Source organism: Ailuropoda melanoleuca, chromosome 2 (genome assembly GCF_002007445.2).
Source record: "Ailuropoda melanoleuca isolate Jingjing chromosome 2, ASM200744v2, whole genome shotgun sequence".
Taxonomy (NCBI): domain Eukaryota; kingdom Metazoa; phylum Chordata; class Mammalia; order Carnivora; family Ursidae; genus Ailuropoda; species Ailuropoda melanoleuca.
The window spans coordinates 94792217-94814226 of NC_048219.1; the positions used below are offsets into that span (position 1 = coordinate 94792217).

At 37.4% G+C, this 22010-nt stretch overlaps 1 pseudogene; it reads left to right on the forward strand.

Annotated features, from left to right (window-relative positions):
* Positions 1–22010, forward strand: part of LOC105234572 — a 91076-nt pseudogene that overhangs the window by 67952 nt on the left and 1114 nt on the right.

Below are 22010 nucleotides of genomic sequence, written 5' to 3' on the forward strand. Positions count from 1 at the left end.
TGAAGTGCTCACAGTTTGCATTCCTGCCATTCCTAAAAATGAGTCTTCAGCAACCACATGAGGCAAGTCCCTCATGACCAGTCTGTATTATTTCCACTTGGTCCCAATTTGTCCACTGTCAAGTCTCTAGAGTGCAGATTCCTGGTTCTCCATCCTGGGCTGTGACATCTGCTTTGCCTCCTTTGGATTTGCTTTCATCCTGACCCTCCCTAGAGATTTGGGTATTTGACTGGGAGTTTTCTATTCCCCAAATATCATGTCTTTCCCTGTCTCAGTGGAGGCTTCTCTGAGAATATTCAGTCCTTTGGATCCCATCCTTGTACCAGCTACCACATACCCTTCATGAAAGATTTGGGGGAAATATTATGAATTCCCCATGTAGATCAATATTTATTTATTGCATCTATAATGATTATATTTATAATATAATAATATATTGATTACATATGTATAATAAATACAAATATTTCCTTTTTTATTCCTTTTGGTTAGCAGTTGGTGAGGTTCATTATTTTCCTTCTGTACTTACACATGAAGTCCCCTGAAATCACACAGCAGCAACTCTTTGCCTTGCACAGATCATAATGTCATAACTTCACAAGTATAATCCTTCCAAGGCACAATTTGCCAGATGAAATGTATCTACTAATCTCCTTTCTGATTAATTATAACTTCCAGTTCAGCTCCTAATGTCCTTAAGGAACTTTGATTCTGTTCTATGGAACTCTCCTCATACGGCTTATGATGAATATCCCTTATTCTTCTTCAAGGTGGCCTTTTAAAGTCTCATTGTATGACCTCCATGACAAGGTGACAGGATGCAGAAGGGAGGTCACTCTGGATCTGCATGAATGCACAGCAGAATGCACTGACAGACTGGCTCTTCCTCAACATTCTCCCCTACTCAGTCCAGCCCAAGGGAGGCACAAAGGTGACATCAGACATCATCTTGCCTGGACACATTTGTGATGATGAAAATAGCCAAAAACATTTTTGGACACTTGAGAATAAGTTTCCAGAAGGCGCCTCATCTCTAAGATTAGAAATTTCACTTTCTTGCAGATACCATGGTCCTTGGGAACATAGAATTTCTGACCTTGAAGTATTTCAACCACTTGCATGATTTGCTACAGACCCCACCAAAAGATGTTGGAAGTACCCTTTCTATGTAGTGCTTCCCACCTTGGGGGCTTGGGAATTGAAAGTGATTGTTAATATGTTGCAAAAAAGTGATCATTAAAAATGTCACAAGACATTTATAGCTTTTTTTAGTCATGATTGTTAAACTTGGCATTTTGGCCCTTTTCCAACTTGAGTAATTATATTTTGCCAACCCCAAGCTGTTCAAACATTTTTTTGTTGTTTTCTTTGTTTTGTTTTTAAATTGAGGGTGTACCCTTTCTCTTAAAACTTGCTCAAGAGTTTATTCATTTTAGCAAGGCAAGTGGGACATGGTGTCCCAAGGTATCCCCACTGGTGATTGGTGAAGCACTAACATTCAGAGAAGGGAGTCCTTTCTTGAGCAAGATAGTGGGGCTTTGAAAGAGGAGTTATTCTACAAAGTTCATACTCTTTTACTGGTACTAACATTTGTTTTGGGAGATTAACCTATAGATTGGCTTGATTACCTGTATACTTATCTTCCTTCTTTCTTTTTCTTCCACTATAATTCCTTCTTCATAATGATAAAGTTCATAATAATAATAATAATAACAGCACTTTTAATACCATTGTTTTGGCAGTTATTTTATTCTAGCACTGACCCAGAAATATTAAATATATTACTTCATTTGATCCACACAGAAACCCTTTTCAATAATCACTGTTGTTCTGATTCTATAAAGAGAGAAATTGAAGCCTCAAAGGGTAAGTAATTTGCTCAAGGTTATCCAATTTCTAAGTGTTAGAGCAAGATTCAAGAGTGTATCTGTTGACTCTTAAACGTGTGCTTGTAACTGCCATGCTTCTTGCTTCTCTTCTAGAGCTAGGGGTATAGTCAGATCAGAGCATGATAAAGCCTAACAGACAAAAACAAACAAACAAACAAACAAAACAAAAAAGAAAAAAGAAAACAAAACAAAACAAAAAAACTAAAAAGCACTGTCTGTCCATGCCGGACTGGGGAGTTTAGATAGAATGCTTGCTTGGAGCTACCATATTGCCTTTTGGAAAAGTTTCTCAAGGTTTAAAAATGCAAACCCTGATGTGTTTATTTTCATATTTATAAAATACCAAGGCTCTATGTGAATGTTTTTATAATCTCCCAATAGTTTTAAACTAGACATTTGTTTTATGATAATCCTTTGGGACTATTAATCATGGTCAAGAAGCTTAGATGCAACCTCTATCTAGCTTGAAATAAAGAGAGTGGAAGTTCATGCAGAGCTTACCTTATGAAGGGCATTTAACCCGGCTCCCCATTCTTAGGGAAAAGAATTATAGGGCAGCCACCACTCAGTGCACCTCTGTACTATTTGCCTTTGCAATAATTAATAAAATGGGTATTTATTTATGCAATAAGAAGAGTTCCTTAATTTATTATCTTCATATGATGGTAGGATCTGACACAGAAGATAACCAGTGAGACAAATACAGATTTTTATGTTTCCAAGGGGGACAAATGCCCACTTTTAGAATTTTTAGTAAGCCATGCCACATAAACCTATGAGTAATAAAATGACCATAATGACTAAAATGACTATGCAGGGGGATCACAAAAACATCAATAAGGAACAGTGTCAAAATGACTAGGAGGAAACACAGCCTTCTGACCAGGACCAACCCTGTTAGACCAACCCTGATTTCTCAGAAAAAACATGATGCATTTCATTTTTTTAACAATTTTTTTATTATGTTAGTCACCATACAGTACATCCCTAGTTTCTGATGTAAAGTTCCATGATTCGTTACTTGCGTATAACACCCAGTGCACCATGCAATATGTGCCCTCCTTAATACCCATCACCAGCCTATCCCATTCCATTTCAAAGTGAGCTTCTCAACATCATCAGTGATGTCTTTGACAATAACACTTAGCTAAAAGCAGGTCTGCCTAACATGCCTAATGTGTATCAAGTTCAGTGTTAATGACACATACCAACTTTATTTTTTTGATAACCATTAAAATTTGTACTATTCTTGTCATTAGCAGATGAGAAACCTGAGTTCCTAAGAGATTAAATGAACTTCCTGAGGTCACACGGTANGTGGGACATGGTGTCCCAAGGTATCCCCACTGGTGATTGGTGAAGCACTAACATTCAGAGAAGGGAGTCCTTTCTTGAGCAAGATAGTGGGGCTTTGAAAGAGGAGTTATTCTACAAAGTTCATACTCTTTTACTGGTACTAACATTTGTTTTGGGAGATTAACCTATAGATTGGCTTGATTACCTGTATACTTATCTTCCTTCTTTCTTTTTCTTCCACTATAATTCCTTCTTCATAATGATAAAGTTCATAATAATAATAATAATAACAGCACTTTTAATACCATTGTTTTGGCAGTTATTTTATTCTAGCACTGACCCAGAAATATTAAATATATTACTTCATTTGATCCACACAGAAACCCTTTTCAATAATCACTGTTGTTCTGATTCTATAAAGAGAGAAATTGAAGCCTCAAAGGGTAAGTAATTTGCTCAAGGTTATCCAATTTCTAAGTGTTAGAGCAAGATTCAAGAGTGTATCTGTTGACTCTTAAACGTGTGCTTGTAACTGCCATGCTTCTTGCTTCTCTTCTAGAGCTAGGGGTATAGTCAGATCAGAGCATGATAAAGCCTAACAGACAAAAACAAACAAACAAACAAACAAAACAAAAAAGAAAAAAGAAAACAAAACAAAACAAAAAAACTAAAAAGCACTGTCTGTCCATGCCGGACTGGGGAGTTTAGATAGAATGCTTGCTTGGAGCTACCATATTGCCTTTTGGAAAAGTTTCTCAAGGTTTAAAAATGCAAACCCTGATGTGTTTATTTTCATATTTATAAAATACCAAGGCTCTATGTGAATGTTTTTATAATCTCCCAATAGTTTTAAACTAGACATTTGTTTTATGATAATCCTTTGGGACTATTAATCATGGTCAAGAAGCTTAGATGCAACCTCTATCTAGCTTGAAATAAAGAGAGTGGAAGTTCATGCAGAGCTTACCTTATGAAGGGCATTTAACCCGGCTCCCCATTCTTAGGGAAAAGAATTATAGGGCAGCCACCACTCAGTGCACCTCTGTACTATTTGCCTTTGCAATAATTAATAAAATGGGTATTTATTTATGCAATAAGAAGAGTTCCTTAATTTATTATCTTCATATGATGGTAGGATCTGACACAGAAGATAACCAGTGAGACAAATACAGATTTTTATGTTTCCAAGGGGGACAAATGCCCACTTTTAGAATTTTTAGTAAGCCATGCCACATAAACCTATGAGTAATAAAATGACCATAATGACTAAAATGACTATGCAGGGGGATCACAAAAACATCAATAAGGAACAGTGTCAAAATGACTAGGAGGAAACACAGCCTTCTGACCAGGACCAACCCTGTTAGACCAACCCTGATTTCTCAGAAAAAACATGATGCATTTCATTTTTTTTACAATTTTTTTATTATGTTAGTCACCATACAGTACATCCCTAGTTTCTGATGTAAAGTTCCATGATTCGTTACTTGCGTATAACACCCAGTGCACCATGCAATATGTGCCCTCCTTAATACCCATCACCAGCCTATCCCATTCCATTTCAAAGTGAGCTTCTCAACATCATCAGTGATGTCTTTGACAATAACACTTAGCTAAAAGCAGGTCTGCCTAACATGCCTAATGTGTATCAAGTTCAGTGTTAATGACACATACCAACTTTATTTTTTTGATAACCATTAAAATTTGTACTATTCTTGTCATTAGCAGATGAGAAACCTGAGTTCCTAAGAGATTAAATGAACTTCCTGAGGTCACACGGTACAGCCAGCACCCTTTCTGTCAAGTCATCTTATCTCTATCTAACCAAAAAGTAGCATCAACAAACTGATATTATTTTGCTTAGCAATGTGAAGAAGCAACATTGGCCAAGCATTGCATATGTCTTAGGAATTATTCTAGCAACTGTACATGCGCATAATCTCATTTAATATTTGTAGCCTACTGGTGAGGTAAATATTACTCTTGTAGCTTTGTGGAAACAGAAAATAAAAAGTAGAAAGATGAAAATGCCCCAAAAGACCACCCCACTTAAAAGTGTCAGCACAAGATTTGAACCAAGGCTTACTTCTCTGCAAAGCCCAACATCACTCTATAAATTTCTTCAGGGAAATCATTTTATAAATGGTCTTCTTCACAAAATGTCCATTATTGTCTTCAATGGTTAATGTTCCACTAAATATACTGATAACCCACAATGGCAGAACTTCTCCAACAGTAAGATGCAATTACTTTCCTACTAAATGATTGCCTTTAGAAGATATGCTATAGAAGGAAGCTCAGAGCCATTGGGCTCACTCACTTCTGCAATTTCAAAGTAAGAATGAAATTTAATTGTTCATTAAATCAAGAAGGATTCCAGGTAGAATAATTTCCTGGTATCTCACTTCAGTATATTGAGTTTCAAGCCTATCTTAACTCTTCTAGGATTGTCAGCTTACTGCTCTGGGTAAAGGGAATGAGATGATTTCCCTCCTAATTTCCAACTTTAAGTAGTGCTCATTCTGCAAAATTCTGCTGATATCCAAAGGCTGAACTAGAAAATACAGCATGGTTGGAATTATGCAAGTGAAAAATCCATGCTGATGTAAATATTTTCAGATTTGGAAAAGCACAGAACAGGAAGATATCACCACGCCATTTGTGTGTGTGTGTGTGTGTGTGTGTGTGTGTGTGTGTGNCTGCAAATGAAAAATCCATGCTGATGTAAATATTTTCAGATTTGGAAAAGGACAGAACAGGAAGATATCACCACACCGTGTGTGTGTGTGTGTGTGTGTGTGTGTGTGTATAACATATATATAATTTTACTTATTTGTAACTCTGCCTTTGGCTATGAGAGCCTCCACAAATATTTGCTGAAGAGTCTCTGTGGTCAGACACTGTACTCTATGTTGGGAAACAAATTTGTGTTAAGGCAGAGCCTTACCCTAAAACCCTCCACATGCTCATCTCCGGCAAGAAGCAAGGGATGTGTATGTACCTAGGGAACTCCCAGGGCTCTTCCTCAAGTACCAGGGTGTCTTCACAAAGGGCAGTCACAGCTCTGGTCAAGGAACACATTTAATTTCTCAGTGGGAAAATAGATCATTAAATATATGGAAAATAAAACAAAGCAAGGGCCTCTATATGAAATCTATTATTCTGTGAAACTCATTCACATGGGTGCCTCCAGAACATTTCTGCTTTTAAAATATGACTGCAAGGAGTAGTAGGAAGTACTTGGTTCCAAGGCATGGGTTTGAATTCCAGCTCTGATACTTACAAGTTGTATCATCATAAACTAATTAAACTCTCTGAACCATGAGGTTCTCATCTGAGTAAAGTAAGCTACCACTTACTTCGCAAGATAATTGCGACAGTATGAAGGAATAAAGTGTGCAGTGTCTACGCAGAGTCAGATTCACTAGTTGGCAGCTTCTTTATNACTTACTTCGCAAGATAATTGCGACAGTATGAAGGAATAAAGTGTGCAGTGTCTACGCAGAGTCAGATTCACTAGTTGGCAGCTTCTTTATATTAAAAACAAAAACAAACAAAAAACCCTGAAATTTTCTAAGTTAAGTGAGAGGGTAATCTGGGGAACATAGCAGCTCATTTCCAAGTATGAGATCCTGTGATTAGGGGAAACACAGGCTCCCCTGAAGATTTACATTTATTGGTGTCATATTTAGATATATTCAGTAAAAGCTGTTTTCACCATTTTTTGTTTGAGTCAAAATAAATGGCCATTACATATTTATCCATTGATCTTAGTTGTTTAAAACACAAACAACTAATTCTTTATTTCGTCAGGCAGCTACTGAAATATCTAAAAACAGTTTCAGACTGAGTCACTTATATGCCCCTATCTTACTTCATACCTATATAGGTAGGGTAAGTTAACTTTTTCCTATCTTTCTGGATTCTTGAACAAAACTTTATATTCATAAATAAAAGTCACTGATATTATGTTCATATTCTAGAGATAAAATATTTTTCCACATTGAGACAGAAAGCAAAATGTAAATAATTTTGAAAGAAGATAAATGGTTTGCATTCACACTGAAGCGGGCGTGAATGTTATCAGATCCTTCTGTCCTACAGAAAGTTTCTGGTAAAGGAGGGAGAATTGGTGCTTCTGCATACTGGAAGAAAGCAGAATGCAGGTGAGCCGGAGCTGAGGATGAGATGGGAGACAGGTGGAATAAAGGGATTCTTTTTTTTTAATAATTTTTATTTTGTTATATTAGTCACCATACAGTACATCCCCAATTTTTGATGTAAAGTTCCATGATTCATTACTTGCATATAACACCCAGTGCACCATGCAATATGTGCCCTCCTTAATACCCATCACCGGCCTATCCCAATCCCCCACCACCCTCCCCTCTGAAGCCCTCAGTTTGTTTCCCAGAGTCCACAGTCTCTCATGGTTCTATTCCTAAGGGAAAATTAGCTAACTGGAAAAGTTTCACCAAGGGCAAATTCTGCTCATAAAGAGCTTAAAAAGGGGTATCTCTTTGCATCTAAGAAACAGGAAACAGTCTTGAAACAATTTCAGTACTGAAAAATACTTGAAAAATAATGAAAAAAATACTTGAAGGGCCATCTGTCCAGTAAGCTTCAAATTTAGCTGACAATTTAAACTTCCATGGGAGTCTTTTCAGAGTGCAAGTTCCTGAATTCCACCCTAAACCTTGAGCTGGGCATAAGAATATTTGTGAATCAACTATGATTCTTCATTCCAAGTGATTGGCATCCCAAACTGACATGGGCTGACTTTAGCAAAAGAATATTGTTGAAAACATGCAGGGAAGTTCTTAGATTGCTAAATAACCAAGTTTGGGGAGGATGCAATGACACAGAGCAGACAGGTAACCGGGGCAACAGCAGAGAACCCACCTGGTATCCAACCTGCAAGGAAGGGCTCCCAAACAAGGACACACAGCTGCTGCCAGCACCAACGACCCATGGATTTCCCCACCCTGCTTTTTTGGGCCACTATCTCCAGGTTCAAGACCCAGGTGGCTGCATCTGGTTGGTGGCTAAGACTAGGTCATGTCTGACCAACTGAAGAGGCTTGGAAAGTGATTATCTGTTCTTCTCTGATTCTGTAGAGGGATGTAGGCTCCTACAAGAAAAAAATTCTATAGTAGAAGTTTAAAGTGAGAAGCAAAGAGAGTAAATGATCTCAAATAAAAGTATGAATGTAGGCTCCAGGTTTGGTGTAGCAATTGTCTCTATTTTATTATTCCCCCATCCTCAATCTTTTAGCTTGTCACCTCTTAGATATAATATGACTGCTATGCTCCATGCAACATCTTCCCACACCAATACCAATTTGAGGCAAGACNTATTTTATTATTCCCCCATCCTCAATCTTTTAGCTTGTCACCTCTTAGATATAATATGACTGCTATGCTCCACGCAACATCTTCCCACACCAATTTGAGGCAAGATGAAAAATGGCACTAAATTTTCTCTCCACAAGACTTCAGTTTTTTTTCTGAGAGGAAAATATTTCCCAGAACTTTCCCCACCATGTCTCCCAGTCCAAATATTTTACCTTATATTTTATTGCCCAGAACTGACTCACATGCTATTTCCTAAGTCAATTACTCTCCAAATGCGATGGAATTGTCATGGTGGCAATAGATCTGTAATGTTTCTGGGTTTAGGATAAGCACCTGCCTTCCCTAAGATAGAAGGTGCCACCATTTTAGGCAAAGCCAGTCTGAGTTAGTTGACACAAAGGCAGAGACTTGGCTTATTGGTAGGCAATGAATGACCTCACCACATACAAATAACACATAACACATAGTAGTAGGCACTGCACCATGATCATCTCCACCAAACTTTTGTATAGTTGAAGTATTTGGATTTCGTTCTGTGCTTGGGAGCTATCAGAGTGGATGAGGTGACTACTGAATACTCTGTCATGGATAGGGGCTGCATGGTTGACTTCCTAGTGAGTATCAATATTCATACACTTTCTCCATAAACCTCTGTCTCTCCCCAGACCAAACTAATACACTTTGGGTTATACACTGTGGAATTTAGATACAGGTGAATATCAAAAGGTCAATAAACTTTCTTGTTTAATTTAATAAATAGAATTACATGCTCTTGCTCAATTATGTAAATTTAACAATGGCTTTGTTTTACAAACACAAAGTCATATTGGTCATAATAAGAAATAAAATATAAAGGATTTCTTAATAAATATGCAGTTAATTATGCTTGTCATTATAACACTCTCAAAATAAGGCAACCATAATTTTCTTCTCCCTCTTTTCTGTCCTTTATCAAGTGCATATTTAAATTCATCATGAAAAAAGGGGGAGAAAGTTCATAGTGTTTTTGTGATCAAACACCTTTTCTAATTAATCTTGGCATCTCAGTGTAATGACATTGAATATTATTAAATTAACTTTTTATGCCCTATTAGGGGTGTCTTTATAAAAAAAATATGTCATTTGTGTATTTTTTTTACCTCAAGAGATACAACTTACCTTCAAAAGTCTTTGAATTAAGGAATATTTAAATTATTTATTTTATTATATTTGTCTGCTCTTTATATTTGCTAATTCAGATGATAAACATTATATATATTTGACATTCAATAAAAATATAGTTTATATAAGAGCATGCCTACAACAACAACCCAAATGGTCTTTTACTCTTTTTTTTCTTAAAATAAATAGTTGCAATTGAAAAAATGACCTTCATCAGACATCTTCAATTCAATAATGCCACAATCATGTTTAGAAGAGGCTCAATAATGAAAACTTGGATGTGACTTTGGTGTTTCTATAGAGGTTTTCTTGACTTTTGTTTTTATTATCTCCCTTGAGAAGCCTTTGGCAAAGTAAGTATTAAAATTTCTTCACTATTCTCATTAAGAACTTGGGTGCAAAAAAAGGGTAGAATAGAAATCGCTCCCTAAGATGAAGCAGGAGGAAGAAGTAGATTGGAAGGGCCTAAGCAGAATCTTCTGAAATGTGTTCAGAAGGGCCATAATTATACAGATAAGATTCTTTTTCTGGACTTCTGTTTCTAGTGGCAAGTGTTTGACTCAGGAAAAGTTAGGTATTCACAGAGTACTGCTTCAGGGATGGGCAAGTCAGTGTCCTTACACTCTTTTTCTATCATTTTGACCTTCTCAAGGATAAGATTTGTTGTTTCTCACATTAACTGTTATTACCATAGTGCCTGGCAGGAAGTGGATCTGAGTAAATTTTGATTCATCTTAATGGAATTGACTTCTTCAATTAGGTCCAAGGAGGATCTATGAATGCTTGACAATTTACTTCCACTGACCAGATGGTAAGTTCTGTTTGGCTTATAACCTTTCAATCAAACACACTGAAATAACTATTGCCAAGTGTTCTTAGTAGCTGTTCTCTGGTAACCCATAATATCTGTTGAATTGAAACATTTTCAATTATCCAGGGATCCTTCTTCCATTCTTAATTCCCCAACAAGAAAAGTCGAAGGCAGTGAAAGACCAAAAGAAGAAAAACCCAAGAATGCCACAGATCAAATTTTAGATTAACAAAACTTGTGTGTATTCTTTAAGGCCCTTAATCAGATAATGTTTCTTGGACAGTAACCCAACCCAGCTCAGAAAATGAGGCATATTTGCAGAGAAAATTGAGCTAGGCTTTGAAGTCTATGCCCAATTCTATCTTTTTTTGGTGCCCTGACTCTGGATAAATCACTTAAGTCTAAAGACCTTATCCTCTCCATCTTTCAAAGAGAGGTAATGATAATTGATACAGAGGGTTATTTTGAGAAACATATAAATAAAATAATGGATATTGAAAGACTATCCTGTGGTGGGCAGACTTCTAAATACCCCTCCCCACTAATATTCCCAGTCTCCTGTTATTCACAGACATGTAAAATCCCCTTATGTTGAATAACTTGTTTCTAGCTAATAGAATATGGAAAGAGCAATAGAATGATTTTTTTAGTGTGTGTGATTAGGTTAAACAAGACTATATCTACCCACCAGCTGACTTTCTTTCTCTTGCTAGCTCTGAAAAAGTAGACTGTCCTGTTGGAGAGTCCCACATAGGGAAAGCAGTAAAGGTGTCTTCTAGCCAATAGCCAGTAGGCAACTGAGGTCCACAGTCCAATATCCTGAAAGAAATTGAATCTTGCCATCAACCTTATAAATGAACTTTAAAAAGATCCTTTGCCAGTTGAGCCTAGTGTTGAGACCATAACCCTGTCTGATACCTTGATTGTGTAACGTTGAAGTAAAGGACCCAGTTAAGCCATGACCAGACAACTGATCCCGAAAACAACTGTGAAAAGATGAGTGTGTGCTGTTTTAAGCTATTAAGTTTTTGGTATGTTAAGCAGTAATAGGTAATTAATAAAAATAAAAACTAAATATATATACACATGCGTGTATGTATATACACGTACATATACATAAGTGTGCCTATACACATCTTCATATATATGTACATACATGTGTGAATGACACAGCATAATTATACATGTACCTATATATGTAATATATAACATAAAATTATGCTTATATAAATATCCTCTTCCTTCACTGCATTACTTTTCTTTAACCACAGTGATAGGAACAGCATCAGATAATATGTCTAGCTACTAGCTCAAAAACTTTTCAGTAAACTTTCAACAAATGAAGAGTGTCATTAGGAAAATGCTGGCTGGTCAAGGGCCACTATGTATCACAGAGAAGCTGTCTGGCCCTTTGCCTTGCAGGTGTAGAAACTTGATTCATAAATGTCTTGAAATGGAGTGGATTTGAAGGCTGTGTCATGCAAAAGAAGCACATAGGATATAAATCTAAATGTAAAATAAATGGTAAGTTGTAATGAAAACTGTCAGGTTCTCTGAACTAGAAAGCTTGGGGCAGGATCTAGAGCCTTCTCTCCCTGAAGGCCCCTGGCACACCTGTCAGCCTGCCATTTCTATCTCTCATACATTGCTGTAAGGCTTGGAAGGAATGGGGCTTTAGTCAAAAGACCAACATTTCTGGAAACTTCTGGATAGGAAGTGCTGATACTTGTCTCTTTGCTTCTTTCAGAAATCTTTATTGCTGAACAGCCTTTATGACTGGCACAGCCTTTTCTAAGATGATTATGAGCTTGCTCATCCAACTGTGCACCCAGGGAGTATTTTGTCTCTGAGGTGACTTTTGTTTAGCTCTGTGCTTATTAATTTTGTGCTAATTGCATGGCTTAGTTCTCATTGTCTGGGCTTCCATGTGTATCTAGATGATGTGATGGGTACTCTCCTGCATGGCCCATGTCATAGAATCTCTAACACAGTGATGTCAGAAAAGCATGCTTTCCTGATATGTATTGCTTTACAGATTTACGTAAGAACAGCCAGAAAGTGCCTGTCACAGTGAGCAAAGCTTGGGTTTCCAGTATCTATCACAGCTCATCTCTTCTCTTCTCCCCTTGAACAAGTTATACAATTTATCAAAGCTTCAGTTACTCTCTTACATAAGTGACACATAACAATGCCCACTTTATAGTTTTAATTTGATGGCTCAAGAAATAAAAACAAACAAAAACAAAACGAAACAAAAAAAAAAAGAGAGAGAGAGAGAGAACATCTATTAAAACCTCCAAACATTTGGCTAAGGCCCATATAGATGCATTGATTTGGGTCATTAAAACTATAAGATAGGAATAATTATTATTTTGATTTTATTGGTAAAGCTCAAGTAAGTCAAAAAATGTGCCCTAAATTATTGCATTTATAAGTAATGGAGCTTAGATGGGAGATAATGTTGTCTTCTCTTAGGAAGAATATTTATTCATACTTAGCTCAAACAATTGTCACTGGTATTTCTGATTCTGCCATTGCCCCTCTGCAGTCTATTTCATCCATGACAGAGAACCTAAATAAAATAAATATAAACTACATAATAAAATAAAATAAAATAAAATAATCAATGTTAAATGTTTAAATAATTTAATAAATTATTAAATAAATAATGTTTTAGTAATTTTATCATAAAATAAATTCTGTATAGAGATTAATAAATTAAGTAACATATATTTGTTCAGAGAACTCAGAATATTTCCCATTGCATAGTAGTATGCAATATATGTTAATTAACAAGTATTTCATTCTTAACTAAGATTGTTAAGATCCATTGTTGTACATACATCATTTAATTTCAACTTTTATTCTTAGTCACATATGTAATACTAAGTTTTGTTCCTCTGACTTCTTTTGCTCCAGAAAAGTTCAAGGGATTAACTTGATGTGGATGAGAACATTTCACCCATCCCTGCCTTGTTCTCCAACTTCTTTCTTTCTTTCCTTCCTCCCCTCCTTCCTTCTTTCTTCCCTTTCTCTTTTTCTCACTTCCCTTCTTCTATCCTTACTTTTCATTCAAAGAATGCTTATTGTGTGACTGTTCTGGGACAGATTCTAGTTACAGAAGATGAAGGCCATGGTGAAGATTGGATTGAGGTACAGATACTATAACAAATCAGCATGAAGCCATGAAGTTTTATGTCAGATTCATGTGACATGTCTATCTCAAGTCAACAGGGTGTCTTCACTCAGGGCCCTGGATGATGGATGTGCATCTCTGTGTTTCCATGACAGCTAAAAGAAGAGAAAGGGAATGTGATAGTTATGCATTATTAAAGTGTCGCTTTAATTGTGGCATATATCACTTCCATGCATCTCTTCTGAGCCATGGAGTCCCATGGCCATACCTAACTTGAAGGAAAAGTGTAATTTTCTGTTTTTCCAGGCAGCAAACCTGGTAAACAACATAGAAAAATTGAGGGACAACTCTAAATATGTGTCTCTGACCTCACTTCTAAAAAGTTCAAGAAGGTTTGCAGATAGACATTAATGCTTCACTGTCTTGTTCCTGATTAACTACTTTGTTCTCTTTCCATTTCCTTCATTCAGCCATCCAATCATTTATTGAATGTAGAGTATATCGGAGGCACTGGAGATACAACAAACAATAAAATTTAAAAAAAAACAAGAAAAAAATACACAGCTCTTATGTCATTTATGTTGTAAAAAATAATATAAAATATTTAATATGTCAGGAGGTGNAAAAAAAAAAAACAAGAAAAAAAATACACAGCTCTTATGTCATTTATGTTGTAAAAAATAATATAAAATATTTAATATGTCAGGAGGTGATTATGGCTTTATACTAAGGAGGAAAAAAAACAGGGAAGTTTGGGGGTTGCATAGAGAATGATGATACATAAGAAGAAATGTAATTAGGATCAGTGCTGCTCAAATTGAAATTTCAGTATGGAATTCATAAGTAAAGCTTCACTTTACATCTAAATATGTCCAGAAGCAACTTAAAACACTTGCTTATAAGAACCATTTGGTGAGAGAGGCAAAAAGATGGCGGAGGAGTAGGGGACCCTTTTTTCAACTGGTCCCCTGACTCGAGCTGGATATCTTTGTTTTTTTATTTCTTTGACAGAGATAGAGACAGCCAGCGAGAGAGGGAACACAAGCAGGGGGAGTGGGAGAGGTTGTTTTTTTATTTCTTTGACAGAGATAGAGACAGCCAGCGAGAAAGGGAACACAAGCAGGGGGAGTGGGAGAGGAAGAAGCAGGCTTAAAGTGGAGGAGTCTGATGTGAGGCTCAATCCCATAATGCTGGGATCACACCCTGAGCCGAAGGCAGACGCTTAACAACCGTGCCACCCAGGCGCCCCTTGAGCTGGATATCTACGAGACCATCCTGAACTCACAAAATCAGCCTGATACATAGGAAGATACATCTGTATCTCTACAAATGAACATCTCCAGCACTGAGTATTTAGGTACAAAGTGGGGAGCCGTGAATCCGCACACAGATATTGGAAGATAAATGGAAGGGGGAGGGAGCCACCACGCTCGGGCTTCAGAAAGCAGTAGCCACCTGCACTGGGGAGTGGGCCAGACTGGTGGACCGGCACCCGTGAGAAAGCAGATTGAGACCGTGAGCCCAGGAACTCGCGTGCGACCAGACTGAAAAAGAGAGCTCCGGAGAGCTCATTGGAACCGGACTGAAACCGCGCGCTCAGGAGCGAGTGCGGGAACCACGGCAGCTGGCAGTGTTAGAAGCACAAAGGACAGAGACGTGCCAGGCCTGGAAGCGAAGGCTGGCAGAGTGGCTGTGTGGCGCACAACCTGGGACTATGCAGGGGTTTTAGCAGCACTGACAGAAAAAGAGTTAACGTGGCCAGGAGACCTGTTTGTTTCCCAGAGTATAGAGTCTCTCATGGCTCATACGTATGGTGATGAATATAACAAAATAAAAATAATTTAAAAAATAATAAAAATAAATAAAGCAGTAAAAATTAAAAAAATAAATAAATAAATAAAAGTGTCCAGGAGAGCTCAGTGTAGAGTGGACTATGATCTCTCTGTTCTGAGACAGAGGCTAGGATATGGCCAATGCTCCTCTGACTCTCAAGAGTCACAGAAAACTGCCAAGGAAAGCTGCCAGAGGACAAAAGCCAAGAAATACCGGTACACATAGTGCCCATCCCCATCCCCCCTCACAGGGGACGGGGCAACTCTACCCAAACAGGGTTGCCTGACTATCAGCACAGCAGGCCCCCACCCAAGAAGGCAGCCTGAAAAATCAAGAAGCCCACATCCCTAAGGTCCCTATAAAACAAGTGCACACTGCCTGGGTCCTGGTCAATAATTTGGGTTCTATGCATTCCCGCAACCTCTCCTCATCAGAATGACGAGGAGAAACCCTCAACAAAGAAAGGACACAGAGACTAAGGCCTCTGCCACAGAACTGATGGGTATGGATATAACCAAATTGTCAGAAATGGAGTTCAGAGTAACAATGCTCAAGATGATGTGTAGGCTTGAAAAAAATATTAATGAAAATATTACCGAGAATATAGACTCTCTAAGGCTAGAAATGAGAGTGAATCTGCCAGAAATTAAAAAAAGGTATGAATTAAATGCTGTCTAAACTAGATGCTCTGATGGCCAGGGTAAATGAGGCAGAAGAATGAATTAATGAATTGGAGATAGGATGGTAGAAAAGAAAGTAAAAATGGAAACTTGGCTCAAAAAAATTCAATCTCAAGAATGTAGAATACAGGAGATTACTGACTTAATGAAACGTTCCAATGTCAGAATCATTGGCATCCCTGAGGGGTGAAGAAAGAGAGTCTAGAAGAGATATTTGAACAAATTGTAGCTGAGAACTTCCCTAATCTGGAAAAGTAAACAAGCATTCGTGTCCAAGAAGCAGAGAGGATCCCTCCCAAAGTCATTGAGAACAGACCTACACCACGTCACGTCATAACGCAATTCACAAATATTAGATCCAAGCATACAGTATTGAAAGTGGACAGGGGAAGAAAATCCTTACGTACAGAGGGAAAAATATCAGAATAACGTCACACCTGTCTACAGAGACCTGGCAGGTCAGGAAGTGATGGCAAGGTATTTTCAGAGCACTAAGTGAGAAGAACATGCAGCCAAGGATCCTTTATCCAGCAAGGCTGTCATTCAGAATGGATGGAGAGATAAGGACCTTCCAAGACCGGCAGAAACTGAAAGAATTTTTGACCACGAAGCCAGCCCTACATAAGATTTAAGGGTGGTTCTATAAAAGTAAAAAGGCCCCAAAAGTGATACAGAACAGAAATTTACAATCAATAGAAACAGACTTCACAGGCAACATGACATCATTAAAATCATATGTCTCAATAATCACTCTCAATGTGAGTGGCCTAAATGCTCCCATAAAGCACCACAGGGTTGCAGATTGGATAAAAAGACATGACCCATCCATTTGCTCTCTACAAGAGACTCATTTTGAACCTAAAGATACATCCAGACTGAAAGGGAAGTGATGGAAAACCATTTTTCATGCCAATGTACCTCAAAAGAAAGCTGGGGTAGCAATTCTCATATCAGACAGATTAGATTTTAAACTAAAGACTGCAGTTAAAGATAAAGAAGGACACTATATTATTCTTAAAGGATGTATCCAACAAGTGGATATGACAATTATAAATATCTATGCCCCCAACAGGGGAGCAGCTAGATACACGAGCCAACTCTAAACCAGAATAAAGAGACGTATAGGTAATAATATGTTAAAAGTAGGGGACCTCAACACTCCTCTCTCAGCAATAGACAGATTACCTAAGCTGAAAATCAACAAAGAAACAAGAGCTTTGAATGACATACTGGACTGGATGGACCTTATGGATATATACACAACACTACCCCCCAGAACAAAAGAATACTCATTCTTTTCAAATGCACATGGAACTTTCTCCAGAATAGACGATATACTGGGTCACAAAACAAGTCTCAACCAATAACAAAAGACTGAGATTATTCCCTGCATATTCTCACACCACAATGCTTTGACTGAACTCAATCACAAGGAAAAATTTGGAAGAAATTCAAATACTTGGAAACTAAGAACCATCCTGCTCAAGAATGATTGGGTAAACCAGGTAATTAAGAAGTAGATTAAACAATTTTTGGAGACCAGCGGAAATGAAAACACATCGATCCAAAACCTGTGGGACACTGCAAAGGCAGTCCTAAGGGTAAAATACATACTTATGCAGCCTCACTCAAAAGAATAGAAAAATCTAAAATGCAGTTTTTATATTCTCACCTCAAGAAACTGGAGCTGGAACAGAAGAACAGGCCTAACCCATGCACTAGAATGCAGGTGATCAAGATTAGAGCAGAGATCAATGAATTAGAAACCAGGAGCACAGGAGAGCAGATCAACAGAACTAGAAGCTGGTTCTTTGAAAGAAGAAATAAGATTTATAAGCCACTGGCCAGACTTAATCAAAAGAATGGAGAAAAAACCCAAATTAATAAAATTATGAATGAAAGGGGAGAGATTACAACCAACACCAATGAAATAAGAAGGATCATTAGAAACTTTTATCAATAGCTTTATGCCAATACATTAAACAACCTGGAAGGAATGGATGCCTTCCTGGGAACCTATAAATTGCCAAGACTGAAACATGAAGATATTGATTATTTAAACAGACTTATTAATTATGAAGAGACTGAGACAGTGATTAAAAACCTTCCCAAAAACAAGAGTCCAGGGCCTGACTGATTCCCTGGAGAATTCCACCAAATATTCAAAGAAGAAATAATACCTATTCTTCTGAAGCTGTTTCAAAAAATAGAAACAGAAGGAAAACTACCAAACTCATTCTATGAGGCCAGTATTACCTTGATCCCCAAACCAGGCAAAGACCCCATCAAAAAGGAGAATAACAGACCAATATCCCTGATAAATATGGATGCCAAAATTCTCAACAAGATCCTAGCTAATAGGATGGAACAGCACATTAAAAGGACTATCCATCATGACCAAGTGGGTTTCATCCCTGGGATACAAGAGTGGTTCAACATTCGTGAATCTATCAGGGTGATACATCATATCAATAATAAAAGAGTCAAGAGCCATATGATCCTCTCAATTGATGCAGAAAAAGTATTTGACACAATACAGCATCCTTTCCTAATTAAAACCCTTCAGAGTGTAGGGATAGAGGGTACATTCATCAATTTCATAAAAAATAATCTATGAAAACCCTACAGCAAATGGCATTCTCAATGGGGAAAAGTTGAAAGCCTTTCACTTAAGATCAGGAACACGACAAGGATGCCCACTCTCGCCATTATTATTCAACATAGTGCTAGAAGTCCTTGCAACAGCAATCAGACAACAAAAAGGGGTAAAATGTATTCAAATCAGCAAAGAAGAAGTCAAACTGTCTCTCTTCACAGAGGACATGATACTCTATATAGAAAACCCAAAAGACTCCACCCCCAAACTACTAGAACTTATAGAGTAATTCAGTAATGTGGCGGGATACAAATCAGTGCTCAGAAATGAGTTGCATTTCTATACATGAACAATGACTGCAGAAAGAGAAATTAGGGAATCCATTCCATTTACAATAGCACCAAAAATCATATGTTATCTCGGAACTAACTTAAACGGAGACGTAAAGGATCTATATTCTAGAAACTACAGATCACTCTTGAAAGACATTGAGGAAGACATAAAAAGATGGAAAAATATTCCATGCTCATGGATCGGAGGAATAAACATAGTTAAAATGTCTATGCTACCCTAGCAATCTACAATTTCAATGCCATCCGGATCAAAATACTAATGTCATTTTTCAAAGAACTAGAACAAACAGCCCTTAAATTTGTGCGAAACCAGAAAAGTCCCCGAATCCCCAAGGAATTGTTTAAAAGGAAAAACGTAGCTGGGGGCATTACGTTACCTGATTTCAAGCTATACTGCAAAGCTGTGATCACCAAGACCGCTAGGTACTGGCGCAGAAACAGAATCACAGAACAATGGAACAGAATAGAGATTCCAGAAATGGATTCTAGGCTCTGTGTGCAACTAACCTTTGACAAAACAGGAAATAACATCCACTGGAAAAAAGACAGTATCCTCAATAAATGGTGCTGGGAAAATTGGGCAGTTATATGCAAAAGAATGAAACTTGACCACTCTCTCACACCATACACAAAGATAAACTCCAAATGGATGAAAGACCTGTATGTGAGACAAGAATCCATCAAAATCCTAGAGGAGAACATAGGCTGCAACCTCCTTGTCATTGGCCACAGCAACTTTTTTCATGACACATCTCCAAAGGCAAGAGAAACAAAAGAAAAAATGAACTTGTGGGACTTCATCAAGATAAAAATTTTATGCACAGCCAAGGAAACAGTCAAAAAAAACTAAGAGGTAGCCCACGGAATGGGAGAAGATATTTAAAAATGACACTACAGATAAAAGACTGGTATCCAAGATCTACAAAAAACTTCTCAAACTCGATACATGAGAAACAAATAATCAAATCAAAAAATGGGCAGAAGATATGAACAGACACTTTTCCAGTGAAGACATACAGATGGCTAACAGACACATGAAAAAATATTCAACATCATTAGCCATCAGGGAAATTCAAATCAAAACCACCTTGAGATACCTCCTACGCCACTTAGAATGGCAAAAACTGACAAGACAAGAAACAACAAATGTTGGAGAGGATGTGGAGGAAGCGGATCCCTCCTACATTGTTGGTGGGAATGCAAGTTGGTACAGCCACTATGGAAAACAGTGTGGAGGTCCCTTAAAAAGTTAAAAATTGAGCTACCCTATGACCCAGCCATTGCACTACTGGGTATTTACCCCAAAGCTGCAGACGTAGTAAAGAGAAGGGCCATATGCACCCCAATGTTCATAGCAGCATTTTCCACAATAGCTAAACTGTGGAAGGAGCCGAGACACCCTTCAACAGATGACTGGATTAAGAAGATGTGGTCTATATATACAACGGAATATTAGCCACCAGAAAGAACGATTACCCAACATTTGCAGCAACATGGGAAGAACTGGAGGAGATTATGTTAAGTGAAATAAGTCAAGCAGAGAAAGACAATTTTCATGTGGTTTCACTCATTTATGGAACATAATAAATAGGAAGATTGGTAGGAGAAGAAAGGGAAGAATGAAGGGGGGGTAAACAGAAGGGGGAATGGACCATGAGAGACTGTGGACTCTGGGAAACAAAGTTAGGGCTTCGGAGGGGAGGGGGATAGGGGACTGGGATAGGCTGGTGATGGGTATTAAGGAGGGCACATACTGCATGGTGCACTTGGTGTTTTACACAAATAATGAATCATGGAAGATTACATCAAAAACTAAGGATATACTGTATGCTGACTAACATAACATAATACAAAATTATTATTAAAAAAAAAAGAACCATTTGGTGACTTGTGGAAGTCAGTGATTATGAATTACATCCCCTCACCTCAAAACAACAAAAAAATCATTGTATCCGAAATGAAAAAAAAAAATTTAAAAAGGACACCAAACTAAACTAAATAAAAACAAAGAACAAACAATTTTCAAAAATTAAAAAAGGGAAATTTGGACTCAAGAATGGGGAAGGATAATTTATAAAGAAGATTAATTATAGATTTTCTTTAAAAATTCTGAGCCATGCTTTCTATCTTTTGGATAAAAGGCAATAATTGTCAATTCTAACAAAATTTTTGAAGATTTTATTCATTTATTCTAGAAATAGGGAGAGAGAGCATGCACTTGAGTAGGGGGAGAGCAGAGGGAAAGGGATAAGCAGACTCTGTGTGGAGCCCAACTTGGGGTTCATCTCATGACCCTGAGATAGTGACCTGATCTGAAACCAAGAGTCAGACTCTTAACCCACTGAGCCTCCCAGGCAACTCAGTAATTTCTCAATTCTAGTATGATAAACATACATGGTTATGCAAAATATATTTAAAAATTATATGAATAAAGATAATATATTTCAAAAATCTTTTGTTGCTAGTATGAATTTATGTTTTTTTCATGTACAACTATATCCACTTAACATACAAAAATCACTTAGCATACCTCTTTCTTTCACTTAACATTATTTTTTTATGGCATGGTGTTATCCTAATGTAAATCTTTTCCAGTGGTTTATAATATACCTTGGAGTGGTCATGCCTTCATTTTGGTTAGTTGCTATATTTTTGTAAGATATTTAAGTTATTCCCCAATATTTCAATGTACACCTCATAAAAATATTTGTGTCTATTAAATATTTGACAGGGTGAAATAGGACTGTGTGGAGAATATAAACCATAGATTAATAAGATCATCCTTGGGGCACCTAGGTGACTAAGTCAGTTTATGTTCCGACTCTTGATTTCGGCACAGGTCATGATCTCAAGGTCATGAGCTTGAGCCCCACATAGGGCTTAGCACTGGGGCGTGGAGTC